The 24,193-nt window shown below is 38.8% G+C and overlaps 2 long non-coding RNA genes across 2 annotated transcripts in view; one reads left to right on the plus strand and one right to left on the minus strand.

Annotated features, from left to right (window-relative positions):
• Positions 1 to 255: 255 nt before the first annotated feature.
• Positions 256 to 22,484, minus strand: LOC135324736 (uncharacterized). Its single transcript, XR_010386019.1, has 3 exons — positions 22,438 to 22,484; positions 1,853 to 1,968; positions 256 to 997 (listed from the first exon to the last, which is right to left on the minus strand). It is a non-coding gene; the product is annotated as an uncharacterized LOC135324736 (long non-coding RNA).
• The window catches only part of LOC135324737 (uncharacterized), a 32,674-nt gene continuing 18,692 nt past the window's right edge, over positions 10,212 to 24,193 (plus strand). Inside the window, exons 1-2 of the long non-coding RNA XR_010386020.1 lie at positions 10,212 to 10,770; positions 15,503 to 15,578. This is a non-coding gene — a long non-coding RNA (uncharacterized LOC135324737). The remainder of the gene's footprint in view (positions 10,771 to 15,502; positions 15,579 to 24,193) is intronic.

Raw genomic sequence — 24,193 nt, forward strand, 5'->3', positions numbered from 1 at the left:
GTATTTTTTTTTTCAATTGGATTCAGAGCTGGGGTTGTAGAGCTTCTACTGTGTAAGTTCGTAACTTAGTACAGACTTTCTTCAGCCTGCTTATAGGACTCGGCTCAATCTTCATTCCTCTTATCAAAGGGGAGGAGATTGCCTCTTGCCTCAGAAACACAGAAAACATCAGCTTAAAGCTAAGTATTCTTATTTTGGGTTAGTGCATTGAACACTACCCACAAGTTGAGAAAAATGATAAATTATATCCTGGGATGGCATTATGTTTGGCTCTGTGTGAAGCCTGTAGAAGTCAAAAGCTTGTCACACAGGTCAGATCTCTGGAGTAATGTCTGGGATATGTCTCAATCTAGCTGTTAGACCCAAATGAGGCTGGTGTTACCACAGCATTTCAATCTTTTGTAGCTTCCAATCTTGTAATTAGAAGCCTGATCTTGCCCTGTCGAATAACCGTTACTTTTTTTCACACACAGGCTTGAGGCAGAGCACTGAAGAAGAGTCCAGGTGAAGTTGACAGACTTGGGATACTTGCTTGCATCAAGGCAGTCTTTGTCTGAGTAGAGTCACATGTGCTGACCCTCCCGTCTTTACTATTGACCCACCATTTCAGGACATCTGTGTGTCCCTGTGTACAATGCAGAGTTCAGATAGCAGCATCTGTGCTTTGGATTTCACTGTAGGGTCCATGCCTGAAAACCCAGCTCCTCTACTGGCTCCAGCTTTGTATGTAATCCACTAGTTTACAGCATTTTAAATCCATTCCATCCCAGCTTTTGAAGAACATAAATGATGAGACCTTTCTATAAAGTATTGCTGTCGATAATTTAATTTCACAAGTTTGACACTGATTCCTGTGAATGAAATAAGCTAATCACACTTAGAATTTGTTCACCCTTTCAGTATGAGAGCTTTCAGGCAGTCACGTCAATGTCATGAGCAGCTCAGGAAATTCATCCTCCTTAGTTCAGGTAGGAGGTTGAGTGCTGATTTGTTCATTCTGGGGACCAGAAATGTGATAGTAAGGACAACCTTATCAGACAAATATATAATAAGATTTAAAGGCTTTAAATCACAAAATGTACGTTCAAGTAAGGAATAGGATCTTGATATTTGAGGGATAGTTAAAAATCAGAAAAAATTATCAAAGCTATGCTGGATAGTCCGTCTTTGAAAATCTCTGCACTTAAGGCAGGCTATCTCTATGCTTTAGCTTAACCACTATTGTTGGACAAGAAGCAGGAGGGGAAATTAGGGATATCCTGGGATATCCTACATTAAACTGCACAGTTGACCCTTCCCAGCCTAATAACCTTTAGTTTATACTTATCTCACTAAATGCAATAGAGTGCTATGTTTTAAGTTTTGTCATTGTTGTTGCAAGTCAAAATATTACTGGTACATGTTTGGCATATTCAACTTTTTTGAAGAATTTAGACACACAAATCTTGTTTACACTTACTATAAAGCAGACAATTACTTTAAGTCACTATCTTAAAATTGAAAACACCTGAGATACTTTTCCAAATTCTTTTCCATTATGGGGTTATTTCTGATAGCAACTGGTCCTCAACTAAATGTATTTTTCAGTGTCAGCACTCAGCTGTAGATATATCTATTTCAATGGCAAATCAACGATAATATCTATGCCTTATTCACAGTACTCTAAATTCATGAGTGAAGAAAGAGAATGACCTGGGAAGCATTTCTAAATTGAGTTAACTATTTCTTGTTCTTTCATATTAATTGGGAGGCTGTTTTAATAATGTAATCAAGTCAAAGGGCAGGTGAAATTACTAAATGTGAAGAGACCTGTTCAGATGTCTGAGAAAATAAAGTAGCAGTTATCACGTACCGGCTTTAACATTCCTGAATCTCATTTCAGACAGCAGATTATCTTCAACTGTGTATTACTTGCTCAATGGCATAGAATTCTTCTGGTCTGGATTCTGTAGGAAGTTTATCTTTCATCTGTAAAATAAAACGTATTTATTGGAATTTAATCTTCAGGAAAACACCTATCCTCTTTCCTTTTGCGAATCACCTCTGTTTGGCATTCTTCAGATGTAGCAATTCATGAGACTCCCATTTGTTACATCTTATACTGCTCTAGGTGGGACTTTCAAAAGCCCTCACTAATGTTTTGCTCATGGACCAGTCCATTAGCTTCAAATAGAAGGTGTTAATGTGAGGGATTTCTGCTATCCCACTCTTTGGCCCTATTCCTGGAAGCAGTTACCAAATGTTTAAGATTACAGACTTGCACAGAGCCACTGATTTCAGTGGGAAAATTTAACTGCTGTTCTCCTGTGCTAGTTACCCTCAATTAAAGAATAAGGACTTGGGTATTTTTGTGTAAAATTTAGACCTTCACAATTTTGCCTAACCCTTGGAAATATGTACATCCCTTTGGCACCCCTTTTTTTAACTTTACAAGAAAATGGCTGAAATGTCTGCCACTATGCACCTACCTAGTGACTTAAGATTTGGTAGGCCAGACCTACTCAGTATTTATCTCACGTCTAATATCAACTCTCCCAGCTAATGCCAGCAAGGCATTTCCTTGTCTGTTCACTCCTGGGCACTCAGCTGAATAGGCATGCTCCGACAAACTAGAGGAAACACCAACCTCTCTCCCTCCTGTCCCACTGTATTCAATAGCCTATGGCTTGAGCAATCACCTGGCAGGGGGGTGATTACCATTCAAACCTTCCCTTTGCCAAAAAGGAGCAAGGGTTTGGTGACACGTTTCTTATGTCTTAGAGCAGTTCCCTACGCCTGGGTTACAGCTTGATTCGGAAGGGTCTTATCTTCTCCTAATGAATCTATTCCATTCTGCACAAATAAAAATCCATGGAAAACTGCATCCTAAGAGAGAGTTTTCACATTCTTTCACCTTTTATTCTGCCCCAAAGACCAGTTATTTTTACCTAGTAGAAGAGCTTCACCCTCTACCAGAAAAGAAATGGAAATGAAAAGCATTATGATTATGTCTAGTCTGAAAGTCATTCACAAAGATGTCTATACAACAAAAGGGTTTGAAAGCTGTATTTTTCATCCCGTTCCTCCATGGGGTCTCATTTTTAAGTCTCAGGCAAAGGAAGTTGCTCTCCCTGCCTCAGTGTGTTGCCTGTGGAGAGTGCTGGTGGTCCAAGGAGGGGGTAGCAGGGATGGGCTGTGACTAAATACTAGCTCCACACAGGGTTTATATTCAGAGCTGCTGTAATTACTCTTTCACTCCCCCGTCACTGACAACACCCAGGCAAACGTTAACATTGTTTATAAAAGGCACAGAATTTCCGATTTGACACCTGGGAGAAGATCAGCTATAAACTAGTAAAAGCTCAATATCTTTTCCTGAATTGTGCTTTTTATGTCTATGATGAACCATTTCCTGTCTCAGTTTTCTGGCAAGGGGTACCACAGACATCAAGTTAGTTTTCCAGATTACCCATCTGTAATTCCCTTATGTAATAAAAATGACTGAACAAAATGTCACTTGACTCAGTATGTGTTAAGAATACCAATCATAAAAGGATATATTTACTGTATCAGAATGCCTTCAGTTGTTCACCTGAAATTGTCACTGTTATAACAATGCAGTTGTAATACCAGGAAAATGATCAGATTTCAAGTGGGTAAGTGTACAGAAGGAGTCTGGGAGCAGGAAGTTTGGCTAAAAATCAACTTTTCCTTTGGTCCCTTTGTCTCTGTATAGGTCATTATCTTTTAAATTTTTCCCTCAAAACTCAGAGAATGTAGTAGCTAGTATTATTAGCTGAAAGGAAATCAAAGTATACTTTTCCTGCAAAGTGCTTGCAAATCCTTAGGTATTATTTTTACAGAATTTTGGTCAGACTTAAAAATCCTCTTGAAACTTGAGTTATAGATTAGAGAAGCACTAGGCTACTGAGAGGAATAATAAACATTTGCTCCTTTGCTCATGTGAATTTTTCCTAAGACTTCCAGAGGATCTCTTCTGTGTCTTTAATCAATGTTGAAGTAGCAGAAATTTAATCATTAAGGACCAGTTTTGAAGGAATTTCACCAGCAAGTCCACATAAGCTATGTGCAATCAGGATAAAAAATAAAGCTTTTCATCATCTTTAGGAGCTCTAAGGCCTAGACCTCTTGTAGGCTCATTTTCTGCTTTGCAGTGGTGATAGGTGATATTATGGAATTGAATATATTCATTTTTAGAATAGGAAAAAGGACTCAGACACATTATGCATTTTCTTTCTTTTTTGGATAAATGGCTGTTTTTCATTGTCTGGAACTGTACAACAGAATTCAAGCTTTTCAGGCTAAACACTGACAAGTTTTGACTTCATTACCACCAAAAAGCATGATTCCTAAGTTAATTTGTTTTCATTGGCTTCATTCTCCTTTTGTATAAACCAAAACTGTGTTAAATTCCTTCCTTCCTTCCACCCAAACCATTATCATGGTTTTTGTGTGTTAACCTCATTATCTTCATTTTCATTTTAATGTAATCTTTGTTTTAACAAAAATGCAAATCAGTCTTTAACCTTTTATTCTTTATTTTCTTTAACACTAGCATTTCTATTAGGCTAAAGAGCAAATGCCAAGCTGTTCCTTTCATCTGTGGCCCAGCATTTGACATTTTTGCACTAGAGGAAGACACATATTGTACCATGATAGTCTAATCTAGCCATACTGGGGTATAAATGTATCATACAAGAGGATCCTGAAACGTTTTGAATTCATCTTTTGTATCCTTCACGGTAACGGACACCTTTTCTATGCTGCATACTGTCTGTCAACTGCTAGCTCTCATTAAGCCCCTGTTTTGAAATGACATTAATTTTCTACTGTGAAATCTTGAAAAGACTTTTCAAAGATATTTCAAAATATTAGCTTTTAAAGCAATTATGATGCATGCTCTTCTCCCTTCCAGTACAGAAATGTAATGAAAGCCACTCATGTCAGGAAAGACTGGTCTCCCTGTGTGCGATTTCCATGACATGGAAGAGGAAAATCAATTGCAGCAGTGCACTAATATCTCTGATCCAAAATAATTATTATAGCTGCATATGAAAATTACATCCTTGACAAAGCTGCTGAGAAGCTGGGAAAATCCCACAGTCTTATTGCCATACAGCAATGTATGTGGTACTGTTGGCAGCTTTATGCTATACCTTAAATTGTGATTTCCAATTTCCATGTAAATTTGAGCAAAACGTTTCGTACAATGGCATAATTTCCCTTACAAAGTACAACAGTATAGGTATAGCTGGTGTCATAAACTATTTTTCCAGTACTTACCTCTTATCTGAAAGGCATGGGATATCACCCTAAGGAAGGTTTCTTTAGCCCTTAAACTGACCACATAACTTTGTCAAAAGCATGCGTCATCTCCCAGATTTTGCAGACCTGTGGGAACTTAAAATCTTCAGTCATTTGTTCCTCCCTGTGTCTAAATTCATCTTTTTAACTGCTACCAATCTTAAAAGCAAAACAAGATTGTTTCTAGTGGAATAAAAAGTTAATTTCTTGATTACAATGCTGGAAACAGAATTAAAGGAGAAGAAAAGTTAAACACAAGTAAACTAAAACTTAAAATACACTTGACATCGATCTCTTTAGGGCTAGCACTCATATAAAGCTTCTATAAGGCCCCTTGTGACTGAAGAAAAGAAACAATTTCCACCTACTGCATTTCAGGGAACAGCCCTGTTCTGGTTCCACTAAACGATTTACACAGGTGTTTATCTTAGGCCATTGGGTGCCAAATGAAGTGTGTCTGGGGTAATACATCTCATTTTAGAATATCTGCAGGTAATATTAAAAAATATTACCTTTCTCTGCAACTTTTGCTTCACTCTTATCATTAGACAATCATGGATACAACACCATCTTTACAGCAAAAAGGAATCTTCCAGTCCATTCTTGAAGGTTTCCTTCTCTCCTCCACACTTACCAATTAAATAATTAAGGAAAACTGATTATATCACAGGCATGGTTTGCTCTAGGTGAGAAAGCATATGAACCACTGTTTTAAGTTTCATTGAAGCCGGGTAATTTTTGATATGCAAAGGTTCTTTAGTATGTTGATTTTCCATACTAGGTTTGCCTTCTGGCTTAGGATGCCAGATGAATTACAATTTCCTCCAATTCCTCCCTTCCCAAACATTCTGAATTCCAACTTACTGCATCTATTTATGAATTACACATCAAGAAAAATATTAAAACATTTTTGGTAGACTCATGATTCATGGCATGTGAATGACTCTCTATAGAGTGTACACATGACATGTTAGTAGGCTATACAAGTTTATGGCAAGACTTAAGAGAAAAGTGCAAGTCATCAAAAGAGGTTGTGTCTTCATGATGTAAAGAATACCAAGACATAGAACTGAAAATCTGAAATGCTAGTAGGGTGTATGTCTGTGCTGGTAACAAAATCCCTATTTCAGTTTTTCATATTTTTTTATCCTAATTTTACCATGCAATTCTTATGGTCTAGATTTCATCCCCCTCAGTTTAGAGATCATATTCCATATTATCTTTGTTAAGTCTGGTGATTATGCCTCGCTAGTGGGTTATCTCAGGTCGTTAGCCTTAACGAAGTTGTTGAATTATTAAAGGGTATTGGAGAGGAGACAGTCTGACGATAAGAGTGAATGATCATATATTCAATCTACATAATAATAATTACATTCTTGATCACTTTATTTAAATCAGGATGGATTTCTCTACTAGTGCCCTGAATTACCATTTTAAAAAACAATAATATTGCTAATGGAGCAGGAGGATGCAATTTTCTTTTCTAATTAATAGTGTATGGAAATAAATCCTGATGAGAGAAGCACCAATAAAAGCATAAACGACCTGTGACAGAAGACTTACAAAGTCACTGAAGCAGAATAAAGTAAGACAGCATTAGGTTGCATATGCTTAATATTTAGTACAGGACCTGAATCAGTAAAAGTGAAAACTATTAACGTGTTAATATGATTTAAATGGAAGTGATCTTCCAAATGGAAAAAACAAAATAGCAAGAAAAAAGTAATATCTGCAGTAAGAAGCCCTTTATTCTAATGCTGTACTCAGATAATGATCACTAATTAGATGCTGCATGTTATCCCATACTCTTTGTACCTATCAAAGTATACCAAACTGGCATAATAAAAAGAAAGCAAGACTTTAGTTAAAGAGAGAAACACATTTATGTTTTTGCAGTACTTCTTATGTTATGTTGTGCTCCCCTTCTCACAGTGAAATTGTGTCTACTAAATTTTGAAGACTGCCTTAAGGTATAGGTTTTAATTAGGACTAGCCAGAAACAAGCATTTCATCTCATGCAAAATATCATGGCTTCATCATTTACCCTTATTCCGAATCAGAATAAGCTGGAAGAGCGGTCAACAAACAAAAATTTAAAAAGTTTAGATATAACAGGGTCTTGTACATGGTGAACATCTTAATCACTAGGTGTGGGTCTCTTCTAACTCTTTTCCAAATCCTTCCTCTCCCCTCTGAAAAAAAATCAAATAAAACATTCTGGACCTGAGTTTTGTTGAAGCAGATATGTTTCCATAAGGGGGCCTGGCTGCAGCAGCCCCAAATTTTCCAAAGAAAACAATGTTCTATAGAATACTCCTGGATTCTTCAAGTTCTCATTAAGGAACATATCACTTTTTCTGAATAAAAGTGGATCTTGTGTATCTGAGTCACAGTTACAGGAAAAGTCATATTTGATTCTGCAATTAGTTCCATTTCTCCTGATGTAGAGAAAAGTCTGGAAGGAGAGATACTGTTCCATTAATGGTACTAACCCAGAGTTAAATGGTGAGATAATGCTATGTGGAAGATAAAGATTGAAGGTCAAAAGATGCAATCCAGCTCCATCTTGGACAGCTGAGATGATGTTGATTATTGTTACCATATTCAGCTCTGACTTGCAGAGTTCAGAATGATCTCATCCTCTTTCTTTTTCAGTGCTAAAAACCCTCTCCACCTCTGTGCTGCGTAGTGCCACAGCTCTCAATAACATCCACTGTCCACTCTGTGCTTGAAAAGACTCTTGTGAAACAGCTACCCACAAAGGATGGTCTTGCATTATTGCAGGGCAGGATCTAAGTAAATTGGATCATGTAACACTAGATTATTATGTCACTACTATTTAAACATCTAATATTACCTGCTACCAGAATCATAGAAAACATGCTAGCCTTGCTGCAAAATTAGAAAGATTAGATTTTTCAGATGCAGTTGAGAAAAAGAGAGACCTTTTCTTCTGAAGAGGTGCCAGAGCAGGGAGAATAGAGGAAGTCTGCTTTATCTATTCTCTGGGGTGGGAACATTTTTCCAAAGAAAACTAACTGCTTCTAGATGGTTTCAAGTTTTGATGGCCATGAAAGATTCCTATATTTTTCAAAGGTATGTGTGGAACATACAAGTGTTCCAGTATGGAACACGTTCATAGTCTGTAAAGCAAATGTTTGTAACATCCTCTTTTCTGTAACAACCTCTAGTGTATGAAGAGGAATGATTATCTAGTAATCATGTGATGACATAGGTGAGAAGGTGAATGATCATAGGGAGTGGTTACAAGAAATGTGTCTTGTGAAGCAGACATCACCCCTCCCTTTCAGGGTTTGAAACTCAACACTAATCAGGACAGGAAAGGGATCTCAGCAGGTGAAATCCGAGCTTTAGAAAGAAGTTGGCAAAACACCCAATATTGAGAGATATTTTATCATTATGTTGATGTCTAAGCTTGATGGTATGGGGCTAAATACTTCCTTGCAAGAAGACCTTGGTGCAGAACACTTTCAATAAACTGAAGGTAGGAAAGTCAAAGGGCTCCTTTCCCCATTGCACCATGGTGCTAGCAAGGATTGAGTCAAAGGGATGTTCAGCATTCAGCTGGAGGAGACAAACTCTGGTGTCAGATTAAAAATTGCCCAAAGAGGCTGTGTATTCTCCATCCTTGGAGATATTCAGATCTCAGCCAGAGTGGCCCTGAGCAACCTGCTCTAATGGGCCCTGCTCTGAGCAGGAAGTTGGAGCAGATAACAATGTAGGTGCTAAAGACCTTAAAGGGATGTTTGGGTAAGGTTTGTCAAATCAAAATTATAATACAAACAAGTTTCTAAAGCTGATGTTTATGTTTTAAGATTAGATTCTTTAACTCTGTAAAACATGTAAAATAAGTTACAGAAATTCATATCATAGATTATTAAATACCTTATCATATACTTCTCCATATCTATAAAAATGTATCTGTAAGACCAAAGTGTGGCAAAGATTTTCATTAAACTTCTTCATTAAAAATGAAAGTTTGGCAGCACGAAAATCCTTTGCGAATTCATGTTCTTTCTTTGAATTGTTTTGGAAAAAAGAAAAAGTAGCAGAGCACGGAACAAAAAATTCTCAAGTCTGCAAAGTATTCACATTTTCCAAATGAAGCAGATCATTTTTCTAATTTGAGACAAGATATTTTTTCCTCCAAATGTGGTTTAACATGATGCTCAAAATCCAAGTGAATCATCTTATGTCAAATGAAGTGTTTCTTCCTATTTGAAACAATTTTCAACTTTGTTTTTCTTAAATTTTTTTGCTTGACCTGAAATGTTCCTTTTGGAACTGCAAGTGAAATCAATCAGTCCAAGAGGAGAAACCTAAATACACTTTAATCAAAAAATATATTAATCTTGCTCTGAGGCTGAGATAAAGGAAGCTGAGAAATGCCCTTTGATTTGCAGACTCTAAACAATTAGAAGTATACATTCTCTGTCTAACAGGCTGATTTTAAATAGCTGAATCAAACCATGAATAATCCAATCAAAAACAGAAGCTATAGAAGCTATGTTCTCAGAATTATCACACAAAACTGTAAGGTCTTGCCTTTCCCTTCATTCCAAAAGCTCAACATCCATAAGTCTGAGCCTTGACCAAATAATCCCCCTTTCTCAAAAACTCACTGACATCCTGACCCTATCTGAAAGCAAATTTTCTTTTATTCATCTTTGAGATTTATGAGCAATGAAAAATGCTCAGAGAAATACATCCAAAGGAAAGAATGCTGCAACTGAAAGAAATCCATATTTCTATAAAGCAAGAAAAATCTGCTGACTCTCTTTTCTTCTTACGTATTCTTCAGCAGTTCATGCAAATTAAACTTTTCTAAAACTTTATTTTTCACCACATACAAATCTCCTTTTGTTAAGGGAGATGACATCTAAAGATCATAGTCACAAGTTTCACAGTTCAGTGCGAAATGCTAAATGAATAAGGAGAATGAAATACCATGAGGGAAAAGAGGAAATAAGATTACTATGTCAAAGAAAGACTAAAAATACTAGGCAGCAATCCAAGGACCTGGTTTTCAGGTCTTGCTGATCAATCACAACTTCAAGTGGCTTCAGGGGAATGTCTGAAGCCCAACACTTCGGAACGGAAAACCACCACATCTGCTTGTGTAGAGTCTGTTTATTGAACTACACTCTGAGAAGAGGCATATACTCCTCGAATGCCAAGCAGGACATAACAATCTGATTGGTTTCCCACTGGTGCAAAAAGCACAGTTCTGAGTGATTTCCTGGAAAAAAATACTCCTGAGTCTTTGTGCATTAGCAAGAATGATCATCCAGTCCCATCTTTGCCTTTTATTTATTTCTTGCCACAGTACCACTCCAATGCCAAGAGAGCTTCAGTCTTGCAAAAGAGTGTTTCAGTGAATCTCCTGTTTGGCTGCTACCAAATAGATTGATACAAGATGGCTGCACGTGGGAATTAGTGAGAAATGTAAGTAAATATTTAAAAGTAATTTTCTTTTGGTGGCAGAGCTGGCTTAAGACTGTACAAAAATTTGCTGAGTGACAGGGAGAGCCTGGTTGGAACACTGGTTCTATGTAAAAATAATATGGCCAAAAAAGGTCTCTTTAGCTGACATTAGTTCCACAGCCGGATTCAGTGTGCAGTAATGCAGGCAGCTGGGGGGCAGCAGGGAGGTGGAAAGAATGTCAAAAGAAAAACAAGGAGTCTCAAATCGCAGCTTTAGTGATATTTGAAGTGAAACTCTGAGAGGGAAAATGTGCTGAAAACCATGAAAAGAGATTTTTTTGACAAACCTCAATCCTCTCAGAAAATATTAAAAAAACCCAATGAACTGAAGCAGGTTTTTCTGCCCTGTACACTCCAAAAATTGTGGTTACTTAAGTAAACAAAATGTGATTATCCTGGGATATCAAATCATAGCTCTTAGGGAAATGATAAGTGGTGTGTAGCTGGGTCCAGCAACATGAAAAGGGAGGTGTTATGTGGCAGAGTAATATAACAACAGTTGCCAGCCTTCATTAAGCAATATGAACCTTTTAATGGAATATTGTTTTGATAAAGGAAAAGACCTCACAAAATTGAGTCTAAACTTAAAGATAGAAGATAACAGGTGAAATTACACGGTGTAATACTGATAATACATGGCTGATATGGTGCACTTCCAAATTAGTGAGAAATCATTCCATAATCTGTAATTTGGAAATTAAGGCAAAATATTCTTTCGCAAATATATTTATACATTTTCACTCATTTTACTGTATTTATCTGAAAGGAAAAAAAATGCCTTTCAATGATGGAGGGAACCTACATGTTTTCAAATTATGCTACCTGACAGCTAAGGTTGTCATTTATGTTTTCCAGTCAACTTTTAAGACTGAAAAACATAAACACCAGATGGTCCTTATATTTCTGTCTCTAAATTAGTGGTGGCATATAGCTGCAGTGGTTCTGGAGCAACCCACAGAAGAACAGAAGTAAAAACAGTAACCCACAGAGAAGAGTAACCACAAATAACTTAATATCTTATTCATCCTTTCTAGATGCAAAATTTTCTTCTTGCTTTTCATATTGGCTCAGTGCATCAACTTGTCCATCTGCAACTTCCGGTGCAGCCCCATGCACTAGATTCTATTTATTTTTCTCATCAACACACTGAATATGTCAAAGACAAGACAATTTTTCATGAAAACCACAGTTGCTCAGACTTTGTTCAACCAAATATTGCTCCAAGCATCCCCAAAGCAGATGGGAAAAAATAACCGGATGCAGTTAACTAAAGAAACTCAGTCACAATATTTTCCTCTGAATTCTTATGCTTGAACAAAAATAATAAACACACTTTGTGAATGTCGAGAAATCATTTAACTACTGCTATACAGCCAGAACCCTCCATGTATTACATACCAGTCATCTATCTTTAAATACATTTTCTTTCATCTTAAATGAAATACATGCAACCTTTGGGAAATTCTAGGCACTGTCAACATTAATTCAAATCTAACTACAAAAATATTTGCAAAGCCTCTCCAGCAGTGAGTTTCCACCTCTCCTTGCCATATAGTGTGACCAAGCAGCCTGAATTTAAACTCCTACCGTACACAGTCCCATGGAGTTAAAGAAAATCTCACTGTTGTTCATCCTCTGTATGAGAGAGGATGTGTGAGAGTGGATAGGACTGCAGCATATGAGGAGGATGGACTCCAGACTTTTGGACCAAGCTGCAAAGTCAATATCTCCTCCAAGACAATATCTTGTTGTCAGCTCCTTTTTTGTTTCTAAAGGGCATCTCTTTGAGCATGTCCTTGAACTTCAAAATGGAAGAATAACATATAAAGAAATGCAATTTCCCAAGTAAGCAGACTCCAAATAATTTAGGTAGATTAGAAATGATACTTTCGGCTCTCTGCAAAAGTCAGTGGAAATAAAAACCCACTCCTTTGTTTTTCCAGGACAGTATCTAAGCTCTTTGGATTAGGTGTTACTGCATCTAGGCTTTCTTGGACTTTCTTCTTTTTAGAACTCAGCCATACACAGATTTCAATGGGATACAAAATAGACTATCATGATGCTTTTGAAAAGTTCATATGGAAACAACAACAATGTGGCTCTTAAAATCCTAATACTCAATACTCTGATCAAAATTCCCCTTTTGTCAGCTGCACACTTTCTTTACATAGTGTCCCAGGTTTAACTTTGCTTAGAGGAAGTTTTGCTAGACATGTAAAGGCCTACACTGTGCATTTTATCCTTTTCCACATTATAGGTAAACTTCACATAATTTCTATGAAAAACATCTTTCTGCTTGTAAAGACAAAACATTTGTACCTTAGAGGCAACTAAAGCACGAAAGCTTTACACTGTACAAAAGAGTAAAACTGCCATTCTCAGCTCTGACAGAGGGAAGTCTACTGCCACGTTAACAGCCGGTGTAACCCTGTCAACACTATGAACCAACATAAATCTGCCTGGAAGCACTCCTTGGACTGATAAAGATATGTTAGCAGAACTGCACATTCAGCTTGGGCTGTACCTAAAATTATAAAGACCCCAGAGTCTCTGACTGATGTTAAAGCAGGACCCTATTCCCTGAAGTTAATGGAGTTATGCTGGTGAAAGTAAACAGATTATCAGGATAATCTTGACTTTTCCAAGCTTATACCTGATTTACAAATGAGCTAACAGGAATGTAATGTTTCTCTGTCTGTTCCTATTCTCCATTTGTCCATCACACTCTTGCCAAATAAATAATTAAGCTGATCTGTAACATCTGATCTATGTACTGGAGGCTAAAATCTGCACAGAAAAGCTTATTGCTTTTGTGCCAGCGTGCTGTAAGCTCTCACTTTGTGAGGAGCCAGTTGGCTGCTTTGCTTGCAGAATCCACCATCAGTGCGGATGAGCTGGAAGTATGAAATAAGCTCATCAGGTTTAAGAACTGCAGAATTTCTTCCTGCAACTGTATCTCTTAAATACTTCAGAATGACCTTGCGGGTTCTTCAAAACAATTTTCTTTGCAAGCTGTAGGTTTACTCACTTTCCATACAGAGGTATCTTTTTGATAAAACTCCTTCTGCTTTTGATTCTTAAATTTGTTTTTGTTTGCTTGTTTTATTCCATCAGAATATTCCATAAGATTCCATTAAAGTGGACATATAGGTGTATGCAACCCTTCGCAGGCAAATGGAAACTTTCTGGCCATGCTCCAGGTTGACGGAAACCTGATGGAGTCTGCCTTGTTTGGTGCTGAGGTATCTCTTTTCCAAGAAGCAGGGCCTGTTAACCTGGGCTCTGCACTACACCAGCCATGTTTACATGACTTTTAGTCATCTGGAAGCACAAGCAGAAGGCTTGCGCTTGCCTCCAATAGAGGTACATGTACTTTACAGTATACACATGTCCATAAGATTTTATATGGGATGACACATAAAGAAATATTCAGAGCCAATTATGAATTAGCTGAGTTTCTCTGGCAATAAACTGTTTGAAAGAACTTCCTCTTGTAAGCCAAATGCAAAACCTGTCTCCAGGCCTATAAAATGCAAGTACCTAAACAGATCAAGAAGATGCAGAGATCTCAGAATAAAAGGTGGAATTTAGTGCTGGGAGATAGTTCAAACAGACTCCCTTTGCTTTTCAGAAGTTAGGTACAGAGGCTGTTTGGTACAGCGCTCCGCAAGAGGCCACTTCAGTAAGCAGCATTGCTGGAACACTTTCCTGCTTCTGTCTGTCAGCCTAGGCTAGAACAAAGTGCTTACCTTGTTCATCTCTCTAGGTCCACAGGAGGACTTGTGGCATCAAATTATGAGTGTCTTGTTTGTATTCCTGCAAACATCTTTTGAAATTAATTTAGTGACTCCAGATTAAATATATTTAATCTGAAGCAGCTGGTGTCAACTGAAGTTTTGTTTTAGTGTCAAAAGAGGTGCCCTTCTTGAGCATTTGAATATTTGCATTTGAACAAGCACAGCAAAGAGCAAATACACCTTTTAGAAAGAATTCCACTGTAAGCCCACAACAGAACAGTGTGGCTCCTACCCGACTGTAAGAGAATGGGTGCTTCCTGGAGGATTTTCATGAAGGGTGAGTGCGTCAGCATATCTCTCTGTAAACCCTGGAACACAAACACTGATTGTTTCATTTTTGAACAATTTATAACCTTTGAAAACCTGTTTTCTGCTGCTCTTTTATGGACACAGAGCATCTTACTTTAATTGAGCTGGTTCTGTACAGCAGGATTTGAGGAGGTGAATACCAGCTCCTGTATCTCACCTCTGCAGGTGCCTTCTGCATGCTATTGAACCAGCTCTTTGAGCCAGGCTAGTAGGTCCGCTGTGTGCAGCTTTGCAGGGTAAGGATACAGTAGGTATTATTAACCACTTGCTGCTGCTCTGTATTAGAAGGACATTTTCTCCTGCCTCTGGTGAGATACTCTGTGCTCTGATGCTTGCACATACTGAGATCAATACTGGGCCAAAGCAAGGAAACATGGTTGAGCCCAGAATGGATTATATGAATAATGGTCTAGTGCATGAAGTGAAAAACAAAGTTTCAGGCAATATTATTTATTAGATTAATTAAATCAACCAGACTTTAAGAATTATTGTCTCCAGGGTACGCACCAAATACAGTGCAGAGCAGAGAACATTCTGGCTAGGAATTCATATTTCATAGGTAAAAAGGCCAAAATTTCATTTTGCAGGAAGATGTGAGAAACAGATCCTAGTTGAAGCACAGACTGAAAAGTCCCTTCCTTAAACAGCTAACATGCTTGACAAGTAAGTCTTTTCCTATATTCACCTTCTCAGTTTGTCTAATTAATTATGAGTAATTTCCTCTTACTAACAGAATTTAGAAAAAAAGTGAAATAATCATTGGTGATTTTCTATATTCCTTTAGCAGCAGAGAATGCAGGCATCATTTTTGAATATATCCGAGAAACCAGAAGTGCAGGTATTCAGGTAATATCAAGAGAGGTGCCTCAGGACTTCTCTTTCATATTGAAAATAATTTTTTATTGTGGAAACTTTCTTTCGCCATTTGAATACTACTTACTGATGGCATGTACCTAGGCATCACTGTTTAGTAGGTAAGGAAGCCGCTACTGCTGGTTCCTCAAATGATGCTTTTACACAGTAACACCGACACTTTCTTCTGCGGTGGAGAGTAAAGAGAAAGCTATGTCATAACTTTGGCAGAATTGGGACGGTTATGAAACTTCTTCACATATCCAACACACAATAGGAAAAAAACAGGACGGTGTGCTTGTGGAACATACTCCCATTGTCCTGTTTTTTCCTCTAATCATGAGATATTAATATTCTGGTGGCATTTTTTTTAGAATTATTATATACTGAGTGCCATAAAAATATATGTATTTTACAAACAGAAGTGATAATTCCTGAAGAAGAAGTCCCTGTCCCTGAGTAGTTTCACCTAACTGGCAGAATACAGAAGTTCTTGACTGAGGCACAAGAAGGATGCAGATCTATGTGATAATTTCCAAAAGCAGAGGTTTTTAAAGAAGGATTTAAAGAGAGGAAGGACATTCACTGCACAGAAAGTGAAAAAATAGCCTCTCTGTCTGGATCAATAAAGCACAGTTTAGACAGATCAAAAGAAATAATCTGTCTCCTGACAACTGTGTGTTTCAAAAATTGATTTCAACAGTGAAATTAGACACTGAGTAATTTTGAGATAAAATATCTGTTATTTGTAGACACCAGTGAAAACACTGTGCTCAACTTTGTCAGGTGATGAGGGGCTTTCAATATGTTGCTAGCTGTTTGAAGTAGGCTCCTCTGAAGAAGACATAAGGAAAGAATAGAGAAGTTAAGAAAGAACTGACTAGCAGCCCCTTCTCTAGCCTTAGTCTGCTGATATCCTGACTTCCCTTCAGGTCTATACTGAAACACTTATATCTGGCAGAAGCCTGGTGAATGTTACAAATCAATGAGCCCTGAGCAAGACTGCAACGACCTCCAGCATCTATGCCAAGCTTCTGGTGTATTGGAGAACTGCTAGTTTGATACTGCTAGTCTGATACCATGAATTTGTGGCCCAAGAAAAGAGCCAGATGACTGGTAGCATGTCATGGCAGCATTCCCAGCCTCTGCTTGTCTCAGCCATGTCACTTTCTCCACAACCTTGTGAGTGGCAGATGTCTAAACATGATGGCACAGGGGCAACAGTGTGGGTGCCAAAAGGTGTAGGCAGATGAGGGCTCTTACCTTGGTTGGAAGAAAGGTACAGATGAGCTACATCTAACAAACACTATAGAAACCTTGATACATGTGCAGCCAGCCTGGTGGGACAGGTGGTATCCCTGAGGCGGTAGAGGACCGATGTTCATCGGATGCCTGTAAGCATGCATTTGCTGTGGTACTCTAAATGCCATATTTGAGGCAGGTCTTTGGAAAGCGCTAAGAAAATGTGAATGTCACAACAGGCATTCAAATTAATTTAGTTTTTTTGCGTAGAAACAGTGATAGGCAAAGAACTAGTTTATGGCCCTCTCTGAGAACCATGGTATTGTAACAGGGTACTCTTGGAGATCGGAAAGGGAAGAGAAGTTACTGCTTCAGGAATGGGGAGGAGTAATGACAGGAGATATTGACTACTGAGCTCCTAACCCAGCAGACAAACAGAAGAGCATGCTTTCAAATTCAGCTGTTTCAAAATGCACACATTCATTTTAACTTTGCACGCCTGTTCTAATAGGGTCAGCACAAAGATTATCCATCAGTTAGATTCTGCTGCACCTTACCTGTAAACCTTCAATTTTAGGTAAATCTGATAGCAATGCTCTGCCAGGGTGATCGTTATGCTGTTGATACAGTGCCACAGTAGATGTACAGCTATACAGACCACAGGAAAGAAGAATGAAGTTTAACCAGCTGAAGGCAGCAACTGGTACAGTTGGTGGTTTCTCTTAAGTGAAAATAAAAGGCATTTGGGATAAAAACATGATTCCTCCTCATTGTTTCTATGGGAACCAGCTTCAAATAAGTTCTGTAACCAGACACTTATTTAGACAAAAATATTTCATATCTGAGGTATGGAATTACACACTGTAATCAGTAAGCAGTTCTGAAATTAAAAGAGAAATTATACTTCCAAGTCACAATCTGAGATTTGAATTAAATAAATCTGTATTCCCTAGTTGCCTTAAAATGAGAGAGAGAATATGATTGTTACTGCAGAAGTGTGGCCATTTATTCATTCTTGCAGGGCATCAAAATTCAATACTTGGTGTTAGATAAATCATTAGATAACTTAGTATTAATAAATGTGTATGAAAATAATAAGCAAGAATTAATAAATCAAAAATGAACATAAGCCATTCAGTGTTACAGAGAAGAATGGAGAATGCAAAGTATACTGCACAATTACTTCCATTTGTTTTTTTCTGTAAGGAAATGACTTATTCTTTCAACTGTAAATTCTTTATTGCTAAGACACATATAGTATCTCTCGCTAACAATTACACTGCTCCACATAGCTTAGAGCAAACTGTAATAAGATCCTGGAACTGTTCAGCAACCTGATAGAAATTCTGAAAATAAAAAATTATACTTCTATGTCATTGTGTATCAAAATGAATAATACAGGCTATACAATGTCCCTTGTTGTTTATAGTGATATTAATCAATTTATTTCTTGCACTGTCTCCAATTTTAGTTTTCAGTAAATTGCACATATATGTCCTCACATCTTACTGACAAAACATAATTAATGAAGTAAGGTTGGACAGTGACGTCTGCCTTCTAGGATATAGACTTAAGCATAACTCAAGCTTTGAAAAACAGGAAATGAAGACTTATAAAGATATGTATCTATTCCCTTAACCCTGACCCTGCTGGAGTTAGGAACTGCAAGTAGGAATGACTGCATCTGCAAGCAATTAATGTGTCCTTTCTTGCTAAGTGTAGCTTCACAGAATGGAGCTTGTGATTCGAAGTGGGATACGAAAGCTAAAACTTCTTATTCTCTTATTTTCAGAGGTCTGCTGAGCCTGATGTTCTGCAAGGGCACAAGAAACCCTTGAGTAATTAACTCTGCCTTAAGGTGTTTTAATCCAGTAATTTCCTAGTAATTTTTAAAAGAAAGAAAACATTTTTTTACAGACATTACTGATTATTTAAACACCTGAATTACAAACCTACATGAGGAGATGCTATTGTGACTGGTAAGAAAGTGCATAGCATCCTTTTGTGTTTTTTGCATTTTCTATATACTTCATTATGGCAGAACAGGGGTTACAGTTGTGCCTAAAAATCTTTGGAATATTCTGTAATTAAAAGGCTAGTAACATCAGGACTATGTTAAAGGATGGACTGCGTGATGGATATCAAGTGAATAACTGATAATCTTAGCTAGTTACACAGCCTGAGACAGTAACAGAGCTTGTATACAGAAGTCTGCACACGAGCATGCATGCTCAAGTCCTGACTGAATAAGAATGAGCACACAGCTCAGCCACGCTTTCTGCCTCACCCGCTGCATGAATTCTTGACCAGCCATTATATGAAAGTATGTGCATAATTGGGGATTTATGCCTCAACAGTACTACCTGATAGACATCTAATAAACTCTTGCACTGCATGAGCAATCCACAGCTGTTGAAAAGTTTTGCAAGCTCTTACAAATTAGGAGGGGTCTTCAAGCACACTCAGGGTAAAACAGTCACAATAGTCAGGATGTACAGTCTTCATCGGACCATTCAAGAAATTCTAATTAAAAAACAAATGCAGTTTTGCTGTAGGTCAGGGAGCAAGAACATATAGTAAATGGAAAGAAATGAGGAGGATTGAAGATGAAGAGGTGAAGTTACCAGTCTGAAATACAGTTGAATTTCATTTAAGGAACTTAAGTAGCAAATTCATGGCTCCAAAGCATAAATTAAGTTAGCATTTACTTCTGTGTATTTATGTTAACTATTTATTCTTCCTTTTCTATGGTTTAGCCTTAGAGGATGATCTCAAAATAGTAGGTTAAAATATCTGGCATGACGCATAAAAGACAAATTTTAAAGAATCAAAATCCAGCATTGTGCATATTTAGTTATATGTGGACACAAATGAATCATTCTGACATCTTCTTATACAGTTTAGAGGTGCAAGTAAGCAATTCATGTTTTATCCTGACCTTCCATATTAATAAAGCTATTTAACTCTGCTCTAAATCTAATAAGCTTCCAAATTCTGCATCTTGCTTTTGAATCCTCTAAAAATATGATGGCTCAAATGCCCTATCTTCCTTTATGTTTTAGCTTTGCACTTAAGTTTCTCACTGAATTTCAAAGCAGGAAAAATGAGCATAGTTTTATTTTCTTACACATTTCTAGCAGACTCTAGAAGAACAAAAAGCCTGGGCCTAAAGGACCGAAATATGATCAAAGGTGTTGGTTTAGTCCCTGACTTTGCTGCAGGAGTCCTCTGTGGCTTGGAGCAAGGCTTGATTTCAGTTCCCCAGTTCAGAGGTAAATGGAAATAATAGTGAAGCAAATTTACTCTGAAAGGTGGCTGGTGGGAATGTACCTCCCGGGCAATATTAGCAACACACTGAGTAGCACGCAGTCTCTGCATTGCATAACAAGGGGACTGTGACAGCTCCTTCTCATTGGCATTGCACCTTCGCCCAGCCTGGCTTCTTCCTTCACGCTATTTAAGACCTGTGCACATATCAGCACAAGCACATGGGAGATGTTCAGGCATCCTCATATTGGCAGCTTACATTACTAGAGGTGTCCTAATAAGGAAGTGCTATACAAAGGTGTGTTCAGCCTAGTTTTGTGAGCCCTTGTGCAGCTTGGTTATGCAACTGAAGTTCTAGCTGATTTTCCAAAACAGGCTAAGACTTTGAATTAGATCTTTGTACATGAAATACTTCAACAGAGATGTTAAAAAGCAAATAAAGCTACCAAAAGTAAGTAATCAGAATGCAATAGTAGTAATATAATGGTGTAATATGTATCCTACTATATATTAGAATAAAAAATATTGTGATAGAATATAATAGTATTTTAACATAACTAGTTCATTATTTTCCTCTTAGTATTATTAGATAGCTGATGGTTTACCCCAAAACAATCACTTAGCAATCAGTAAAGACAGGTACACAATGAGCAAACTTCTGGCCTTTGAATTAAAGAGTTTGGACTTTGGCTTGCGTACAATAGAATTTCACTCTGAATGTCCTGCAGTTCCACACTTTCCTGACTTCACCAAAACCACAGCCTAAGAAAATATTTGCCAGATACCTATTTGTTCTTATACTAGCCATCTGTATACTCACCTCATTTTAGAGGTGAACATTTTCTTCTCAAACTCATCAGCTGAGATACTGATAAGGAGGCAGACTCAGCTACCAACTAACACACTGTACTGCATCTGCACTGAAGGAAATATGGTGCAAAAGATAGTGAAAGGTAGAGGGGACAAGTTAAAATTCAATGGAGCTAAGTGTTCCTTACTATATTATTGAAATTGTCCCTGCGCAGTTCAATTATTCTTTTTATTTACAATCAAAAGTGCTTAGGGTGTGTGTGTGTGTGTGTGTGTGTGTGTGTGTGTGTGTGTGTGTGTGTGTGTGTGTGTGTGTGTGTGTGTGCGCGTGCGCGCGCGCGCGCGCAGGCAAGGGAGCTTGACAGTGAAGATGGGTAACCGCAGACCTGAGGGTAATCTAACAGGTCTGCAGTGATTTACTACTGAACAAAGGCTTCATCCAGCTCTCACTAAGGTGCCATTCCACCATCATTCTTCACACAAATAGGAATCCTTATCAGATGGGCCAAGAACTGCTTGGGAATAGTGCCCAAAAGTGTTTCAGATCCCTTGAACTGGCTTTTCCAGTCAGGTTTAATGTAAGGCAAGTACTGCAGTAGTATTGGAAATGTACTGTGGCACTTACTATGCTAAAGTTAAATTCTGGGGAAGAAACAGCCCTGTTTACAGGGCTGTCATAGGTGAAAATATAGCTTAAATTGTGAATGCTAACAGGTGGCAGATAATTGGTTGTATGTGGAGATGTGGGTGAATGTCTGAAATTGAACTTCTGAACTCTTGAGCAGCAGGCTGCTATTTGCAAGCTGCACCTGGCATGGGCTCATAAGTTTTGATAACACACGGATTAAACAAAAGTTGCACATCCTGAATCCTCCAGTTAATAAAGAATGACAATTAAATTCACAATCAATCCACAATTAAATAAATTAAACAAGTATTCAGTTAAATAATTAAATGATTGTGGATTAAAGTTATTAAATAAATAATATTAAACTAAATTAAATAAAAAATAATCCATGGTTAATAAAGAAGCACCACAGAACCACTGACCAGGAGGCTACTCATGCATCACACTTCTGCAGACAGACTAGATGGGGAAATAAGGGGCTAGGAATCCCAGAAAGAAGTTGTGGCAAAAAGAAGGACTCATGAAAAGAAGCAGTCTCACAAAAAAAGACGGGGCCTCAAAAGGAGAAGGTGAAGGTTCTGGTTGGAGGAAAGATCTCGGAACTGGGGCAAGATCACAGAGATGGGAGAGATGCATGAAGATGAATGCCAGGCGATGCCCAGGTACCTTAACTGGTAATATCTGAGACTGGTAGCAGCGAGCAGCTGCACGGCGTGGACTGACCTGACTTTCTGCCTGATCTTCCCAGGGCAGCAGTGATCTCCATGCTGGGGAGGGAAGTTGAGACCAAGTGAACATAATGCTGTGGGGAGAGAGTGAGTGTATGAAATAATCAAGTAAGGTAAAAGCTCTAGTTTCTTTGGTTCTTAAATAAACCCCAATATTCAGATCCACTATGGGTTGCTGTTTACTCTGTCTTGCCCGAGACAGAAAATGGTGTAAGAAGTGGAATGCTAATGGATTTTTAAGATAAAGGTGATTACGTTCTTGCAAGTTCACTGAAGATTAGTGCCTGAACAGAGGACAGAGACCCAGACAGGAGACCACATGGCAGAAAAAGCTGTGGGACCCACAGCAGGTATGTTGGTCCCCAACAGCCTGTTGGCATCTGCACGCTGCCCGCTTGCCGAGCCTTGTGCCACCTGCCCAGGAAAGGAACAGCAGACAACACGCATGGCAGCGGTGATCGGGGGGATAGCAGAAGACGGGAGAGTTCAGGGGGGCAAAGGACATTAACCCATGAGGAAAGCAGACTTTATTAGCTCTGCTTTTCACTCTACCTGCCATTCGCAAAACCAGCTGTGGGTCTCCTCTGCTGCCTGGGCCACAGGAAGGAGTCAGTGCCATGTATAACAGACAGCAATATTTACAAGTGTGAGTTGTTCATTTCTGACTTAGCAAGAGTAAAGCAGAAAAAAGGTTAGAAGTGTGGAAGGAGGTAGGACGCAGGGAGAGGAATGCAGTATAGCTGGAAGCAAAAGCTAAAGTCCCACTTGTCTGCTTATCTGCCACTTCGGTGTACCTCACTGCTCTGCATGGCAATACCTGAACTTTCGCAACCATGAGTTTCATAGCCACTTCTTGCCCCACAGAGGACAGTGAAAGTAACATTTTTGTCTGAAATGAAAAGAGCCTGACATTTAAATTGGCTAAATAACTCCTGATATAAAACCCATGGAATTCAATAGAGATAAGTCTGACTGTGTACACTTTTGGTAGCTTCAAATGCTGAAAATACCTTTGAAGCAGTTCAACGTTGTTTAAGAAAATATTTGGTTTTAGGCTTATTAATACCCATATTAAAAATATCTGCGTTTCCAAGCTTTGGAGGGACATTTAAACAAATTCCTTCTCATTAATATAAACTGGAGTTTGGGCTTATTGATATCTGAGGGTTTCAACCGAAAAGACATCTGTGTGAGAAGAGACACCTCTGTCGGGGCCCTGAGCGTCTGCCCCCGCCGGGGGCCTGGCTGCCGCGGCCCAGGGCCCACGCAGCAACGGCGCAGCCGCGGGCGGCCCCGTCCTGTGGTGGCCGTGGCGAGGGGAGACAGACGCGCTGCGCCCGGGTCCCGAGAGCTGCCTTTGGCTGCCGCCAGAGCTGCAGCTCTGCCGTCTCGCAGGCCTGCTCAGGCCCGGCCATGGCCCCCGACCTGCGGGCACCCGCACGGCCCAGCCTCGCCCTGGCCCCATGGCAGTGCTTGATGAGGGGGCTGGGGCTGTCCTGGTTGCCCCCGTGCCCTGCTCCCTCGGGGCGGGGGGACCGGCCCTGGCGGCCAGGCTGGGCTCTGCCGGCCCCCGTGGCGCCCTGACAGCCTCTTACAATGCTCTACGCGGCTCATCTCAGATTATTCCGACTCGAGGAATGTCAGAATATTTACGCATTAAATGCAAGGACAGAAGAGGTATTTCCTCTTTCGATCCTCAGGACCTTTCAGTTCTGTGCTAAAAGCTAGAGCAGCAGTTAAGCTGAACTCGT

The sequence above is a fragment of the Dromaius novaehollandiae genome, chromosome Z (genome assembly GCF_036370855.1).
Source record: "Dromaius novaehollandiae isolate bDroNov1 chromosome Z, bDroNov1.hap1, whole genome shotgun sequence".
NCBI classification, from domain to species: domain Eukaryota; kingdom Metazoa; phylum Chordata; class Aves; order Casuariiformes; family Dromaiidae; genus Dromaius; species Dromaius novaehollandiae.